The 7,336-nt window shown below is 40.0% G+C and overlaps 1 pseudogene; it reads left to right on the top strand.

Moving 5' to 3' along the window:
* The first annotated feature begins 1,429 nt into the window (after window positions 1–1,429).
* Window positions 1,430–6,090, top strand: LOC103430785 (L-type lectin-domain containing receptor kinase IX.1-like; annotated as a pseudogene).
* Window positions 6,091–7,336: the final 1,246 nt, after the last annotated feature.

Below are 7,336 nucleotides of genomic sequence, written 5' to 3'. Positions count from 1 at the left end.
GCCACTTCCCCAAATTGGTAATCGGCCTGGGCCGTGGTAGGGGACCGAGTCTCTCAGAATCCCTTGGGTCATTGATCTTTGAGCTTATGTGGATGAAGTTCTCTCGATGTTGCTTCAAGAAGTTCCGACAGTCGTGATAAACAGCTTTCTATCCTTCCGTCCCTTTCGCAAGGAGGTGTCTTCCTCCACTTCTCCTGCTTCGGGTTGAAGCAACTGGGTTGAGAGAAGTCTCATGTTGATTATCACATCGATGGTTAGCTCGTTCCCTATCAAGGATATCAATGTCAGAGGCAGGTGACCCTTCGTGTTAGGGGGCACCCAGTTGATGGTCAACTTCGATGGGGGCAACGAGCTCGTGTGTTTGAGCATGCCTAGCTTCGTGGAGCATCTCGAAGAGCTTCTCATATTGCTCCTGGAGGACCTCATTCTTCATTGCTATCTTGTTGTTCTGAGCTTCTAGATCATCGACTTTAGCTTGAAGAGCAACCCTCTTTCCTTCCTTTTTTCATTGCTTCGCACTAGGTGCAAGAGGGGTGTCATTCTATGTATTGTGGCTTCCTTCGCTCCCCATGTTGGAGAGGGATGCCTGGTCAAAAGAGAGTGTACGAATGGTGGAAACCAACTTAACAAAGCTGAAGAGACTGGGAATAAATGTCGTTCCCACAGACGGCGCCAAATGTTAATGGACAAAATCAGTGAGGACTTTGGTACAACAAAAAGTGTCAAGTTTGTGACCTTCGCTAGATTGCTCTAGTCACTAGAGTGGATAAGTATGTAAATGGATAGAGATAGGGAAGCAAACACAAGATGTACGTGATTCACCCAGATTGGCTACGTTCATGGAATAGAGGAGTTCTCATTAATTGTGAAGGGTTTACATAAGTACATAGGTTCAAACTCTCCTTTAGTGAGTACTAGTGAATATTTAGTACAAATGACATTAAGGATTATTATAGGAGAATGATCTCCTTTTATAGAATAGAGTTTCTAGCTTTGTTCTGGCCTTGACACGTGTCATGCTGTGATTGGCCTTTGATGTTAACACGTGTCGCCCTGTGATTGGCCTTTTGATGTTAACATGTGTTGCGCTGTGATTGGCCTCTTGGTTGGAGGGAAACTCTTCTGGGTCCTTGACGGTATCACCTTGACTGGTGCTTGGTAGTTTCGAGATTAGTCAAGTATGGTACAAACATATGGTAAGGAAAATATGATCAAAAAATGTTGGCTTCAATAATTTGTGATGTACTATTTGAACAAGAGCAGTTGAGAAGAATATCCTTATATGGAATTGACTTGGTTATTTATCTACATAATAAGAACAAGTCTTGAATCGGGACAAGCATATAGTTGAACTCAACCTAGGCATCTCCATCCATATAAGCATGCATCCCCCTTCCTGCTTTTCTTTCTGAATACAGACCCTTCAACTATGGCTCTCTTCAATCTAATTTTCCACCTCCAAACACAAACTTTGCCCTGTCTTCTCTTCCACTTCTTTCTCTTCCTCTTACTACTCGAAAATGTCAAGCCGTTCTCCTTCAACATCTCCACTTTTGATACAAACACAAAGGATATAACCTTCCAAGGTGATGCCTTCCCATCCAGAGGAGTCTGGTCCAGCCCATGATCAATGTTCTAGATTATTCTAGTAAGCAAGTGAGGGGGCTGGAGCATGCTAGACAATTCTAGCATGTATTAAGTTGATGGAAGAAGCTAGAGAGTACTAGCTTCCTTGGTTGCAAATGGAAAGATCTAGAAGCTACAACTTTGTGGCTAGTCTAGAATTATCTATGCTAGAGGTTTGAAGATTACATTAGAAACTAGTAGAATGCCAAACCCTCACCTATAAATATGGGTTTGATGTTGTAGTAAAGTAACCAATTAAGAATCAAGTGTGAGTAGCAAAGGATCAAGTCCAAAGCTAGAGTTCCACTCCAAGAGTGAGAGTGAGAGTGTTCCACTACACATTGTGAGTGAAGTTTAGAGTGATAGAAAGTGTGTGTCATTCTTTCTTGTATCCATCAAGCCTTGTCTTTGGCTTGGTAAGACTACTCTTGTTGTACTCATCATTTTCATATAGTGAAGATTGATCCTTGTTTCGTGGACGTAGGCATAAATTGCAGAACCACATAAATTCTTAGTGTCCATTTTCTACTTTACCTTAAGCATTCTCTATCTTGTAATACCGACATTCATAACAAGTGGTATCAGAGCCCGGTTGGCTCGTACTACGAGATGGAATAAAGTGGCACTATGATCAAACTCACCAATTCCAATTGGGTAACATGGAAGCCAAGGATGAAGGACATTCTCTATTGCAAGGATCTGCATGAACCAATTGAAGGAGATGCCGCTAAGCCTGAGAGCATGTCAGATGCCGAGTGGAAGAAGATGAATCGCAAGGTTATTGGCACAATTAGACAATGGGTGGACGATAGTGTTTTTCACCATGTGTCTAATGAAACCAATGCTCGTGAGTTTTGGACCAAGCTTGAGTCCTTGTTCGAGAAGAAGACCTCAACCAAGAAAGCCTTCTTGATCAAAGAGCTCATCAATGTGAAGTACAAGGATGGTTTAAGTGTAGCAGAACACTTGAACAATTTCCAAAATATCATCAACCAGTTGGCTACTATGAAAATGACAATCGAGGACGAGCTACAAACACTCTTATTTCTTGGATCCTTGCCAGAAGTTGGGAAACCTTTGTGGTGAGTATAAGTAACTCTACTTCTAATGGTGTTCTTACTCTTGATAATGTTAAAAATAACATGCTTAATGAAGAAACAAGGAGAAAGACTTCTGGCACATATAGCAGCCAAGTATTTGTCACAGAGAACCGTGGAAGAAGTAAGAGTAGAGGGCCTAGAGGTCATGGCAAGAGTCCTAGCCGATCCAAGTCAAGGTTCAGGGGTATATGCCACCATTGTGGCAAAGAAGGCCATATGAAGAAAAATTGTCGAGTTTGGAAAAGATAGCAAAAGGAAGGAAACAATCAGAAGAAAGATGATAATGGCAATACCACTGCTGTCATATGTGGTGATGTACCAGAAATATTGTCTGTTGGTGAATGTCTGCATATGGGCAACTCTGACAAAGACATTGAATGGATCTTTGACAATGGAGCTTCTTTCCATGCTACGTCCAAACAGGAGTTCTTTAGTACATACAAAGAAGGTGACTTTGGCATAGTGAAGATGGGGAATGAAAGCTATTCCAAAATTCTTGGAATTTGTGATATTTGCCGAAGAACTAATCTCGGCTGCCAGTTGATGTTGAAAGATGTGAGACATATTCCTGATATACGTCTCAATCTGATATCCATCGGTACCCTTGATCGACAAGGTTATTATCACCATATTGGCAAAGAAAAATTGAAGCTTACTAAAGGCTTAATGGTGGTAGCAAGAGCACGACTTTGTTGTACGTTGTACCGATCAAATACCAAAGTTTTGAAAGGTGAGTTGAATGCTGTGGATGACTCATCTCTAGACTTGTGGCATAAGAGGCTAGGCTACATGAGCAAGAAAGGCCTACAAGTTTTGGCAAAGAAGTCTCACATTCCCTTTGCCAAAGGTACGTCATTAAACTCTTATGAGCATTATTTATTTGGAAAACAAAGAAGAATTAGTTTTTCTGTTCCATCTACAAAGAAAGGAAATTTGTTAGATCTTGTTTATTCAGATGTGTGTGGTCCCATGGAAGTCGAGTCACTTGGAAGAAATAAATATTTTGTTACTTATATTGATGATGCTTCACGAAAAGTCTGGGTGTTTTTGTTAAAATCCAAAGACCAGGTGTTTCAGACATTCTAGGAGTTTCATGCCATGGTGGAGAGGGAAACTGGGAAATCTCTCAAGTGCCTTCGTAGCGAAGTAACCAATTAAGAACCAAGTGTGAGTAGCAAAGGATCAAGTCCAAAGCTAGAGTTCCACTCCAAGAGTGAGAGTGAAAGTGTTCCACTACACATTATGAGTGAAGTTTAGAGTGATAGAAAATGTGTGTCATACTTTCTTGTATCCATCAAGCCTTGTCTTTGGTTTGGTAAGACTACTCTTGTTGTACTCATCATTTTCATATAGTGAAGATTGATCCTTGTTTCGTGGACGCAGGCATAAATTGCCGAACCACATAAATTCTTGGTGTGCATTTTTTACTTTACCTTGAGCATTCTCTATCTTGTAGTACCGACATTCCTAACACATTCAACTTACAAAGAATCAAGTTGATGGTCCGCTGACTGAAAGAGCTGGTCGGGCTTCATTCGCTCAACCCGTGCACCTTTATGATGCCAGCACAGGGAGGCTCACTGACTTCACAACCCATTTCACCTTTGTCATAAAAGCCTTGAATGATACGTAGTATGGTGACGGCATATCTTTCTTCCTTGCACCATTTGATTCGAAAATCCCTAAAAATTCAACTGGGGGATACCTTGCTCTATTTAGTTCCGATTCTTCCTTCAACTCCACCAAAAATCAAATTGTTGATGTGGAGTTTGACAGTTTTCAAAATAGTTGGGATCCAAGTCCTAATCACGTAGGAATCAATGTCAACTCCATTATCTCAATAGCCAACGTTTCGTGGAAAACTACCATGAAAATTGGATCAGTAAGAAATGCATGGGTAAGTTATAACTCTACCTCCCATAATTTAAGTGTGTTCTTAACATATTCCAAAAATCCAAAGTTCAGCACTGGAGATTCTAGTGTTTCGTATATAGTTGATTTGAGCAAGGTTTTGCTGGAGTTAGTAAGCGTCGGTTTTTCTGCTGCCACGGGTGCATGGGTGGAAGTACACAACATTTTGTCTTGGTCATTTAGTTCAACCCTAGAGATCAGTAGTAATAATGAAGCAGAAAGAAAAATAAGAATTGGGGTTAGTTTAGGAGCGGGATTCGGTCTTTTGAGTTGTGGGTTAGGTCTGTTTTCGTTCATCTCTTGGAGAAAAAGGGCTAAGAAGATAAATGAGGCATATGATATGTCCATGGATGATGAATTTGACAAGGGAACTGGGCCTCGGAGGTTCACTTACCGTGAACTAAGTCACGCAATAAACAACTTTTTCGAGGGAGGCAAGCTTAGAGAGGGAGGATTTGGAGGAGTCTACATGGGTTTACTAACTGAATCAAACACATAAGTGGCTGTGAAGAGAGTATCCAGAGGATCAAAGCAGGGTAAAAAGGAGTACATAGCGGAAGTGATGATCATCAGTCAATTGAGACACAGAAACTTGGTGCAGCTCATTGGTTGGTGTCATGAACAAGGTGAGTTCCTTCTGGTCTACGAACGTATGCCAAATGGAAGCCTTGATTCCCATCTGTTTGGAATGAAGCTCCATCTCACTTGGACAGTGAGGCACAAAATAGCCATTGGCTTAGCATCGGCACTTTTATATCTTCACGAGGAGTGGGAACAATGTGTGGTGCATAGAGATATAAAGTCAAGCAATGTGATGTTAGATTCAAATTTCAATGCCAAGCTTGGAGATTTTGGGCTTGCAAGGCTTGTAGACCATGGCTTGGGGTCACAAACAACTGTATTAGCAGGCACCATAGGGTATCTAGCCCCAGAGTGTGTGATGGATGGAAGGGCTAGTAAAGAATCCGATGTCTATAGTTTTGGGGTAGTTGCCCTAGAAATTAGCTGTGGAAGAAGGACCGTCGAAGCAAAGGAGGAACCGAGCAGGGTAAGGCTAGTGGAGTGGGTTTGGGATCTATATGGAAAAGACCAAATACTTGAAGCCGTTGATAAAAGATTGAATATGGAATTTGATGAGCAGCAAATTGAGTGCTTGATGATAGTAGGGATATGGTGTTGCCATTCTAATCCAACCGTTAGGCCTTCTATTAGGCAAGTGATTAATGTTCTCAATTTCGAGGCCCCCATGCCAAGCCTGCCTTTAAAGTTGCCAGTACCAATGTACTTTGCACCTGCATTGAGTATGTGTAAGTTCTCCTATACGTCTAACCTCACCGAATCATCAGTAAAAGATCAAACTCAGTATTCGTCTAGCAGTTGCACTACCTATAATTCATCACAGTCAGCCAGCTCTTCGAAGGCTTTACTAAATTCGCGCACAGCCGTTGTGTAGTGATGTGCCTCGATTAACCTTTTCTTTTTCTTTTTAATTTTTTTGTTTGATTTCTTTCTTGTCCATGGTTAAGAGCAGGAATTCTTGTGCTTTCTGTTGTTTTCGTTTATAGAAAGAGTTAGCTTACTTAGATATTTGGTAAGTTATTTTTATGTTGTTAATTGAAAAAACTTGTATGAACAGTGGACCATATAGTTTAGATCAATTTGAGCTTTGGACTTGTATTGATATATTTCAGGTTTCAGTTTAGAGTAATACCAATTTATGATACTTTTCTACTGAATTATTTTAAACTATGTTATAGAGATCTCTATTGAGAGTATAACAAGAACAATGTTCTACTAATATACTTTTCCTTTCAGGACAAAAAACAGGGTAATATCTTTCATCATGGCGGTTGTGTAACCGTGTCAAGCAAGTCTTCCTCATATTTTAGGCATCTTATGTTTTAACTGATTAGCTTAAGAACTATTCGGTGTTCAGTGTAGTACACGATCAGAATATTCTCCAACTTAATAGTTTTGTTTATTAGACATACAACTTCTCTAATATACGAGTAAAGGACAATTAAAATTAGGTGTAAGAAAGGAGGACACTATCTTAGTCAACTGACATAATCCCATACACTTTCTAATTTAACAGAATATAGTTCAAGCAATGTTTTTTTTTTGTTAACCAAGCACTGTTATATTGGGAAAAGTTGACTACATTCTGAACAAAAAAATGATACTCTTATCACATCTTTATACTATTATTTGTATCATCTCTCTAATAAATATGAGACCTACATGTGTTGGTGGGTCTTATCTCTATTAGAGAGATGATACAAATAATGATACAAATATATAGTAAACGTTACATTACTCTATTCTGAACTAGAGATGATATGAATAATACCTTTCGGTGCACCTCTGCCTAAGTAGAGCATGCATGTTGGTGCTTCCCATTTAAAGCAGGGTACCACCCAGTTAAAGCACTAGGGTACATTTCTAACCGAAAATGGGTAGACTCTAACTGAAATTGGGTAGACACTAACCGAAAATGGGTCTATATTATTCGGTGCATCCCAGTTAAATCACTAGGGTACATTTCTTCCACATGTGAGATAGTAATTAGATCTGAGAATTTTAGAAGACTTCCGTTCTCTACATTGCTGCTTCAGGAGCAAGTTAGAGATAGGGAAGGACAAGAAAAATCTTCTACAGTCGAAATTTGATCAGATATAAACTTCATAATTGTACCAATT

The sequence above is a fragment of the Malus domestica genome, chromosome 01 (genome assembly GCF_042453785.1).
Source record: "Malus domestica chromosome 01, GDT2T_hap1".
Classification (NCBI taxonomy): domain Eukaryota; kingdom Viridiplantae; phylum Streptophyta; class Magnoliopsida; order Rosales; family Rosaceae; genus Malus; species Malus domestica.
This window is presented reverse-complemented; position numbering and strand designations above follow the sequence as displayed.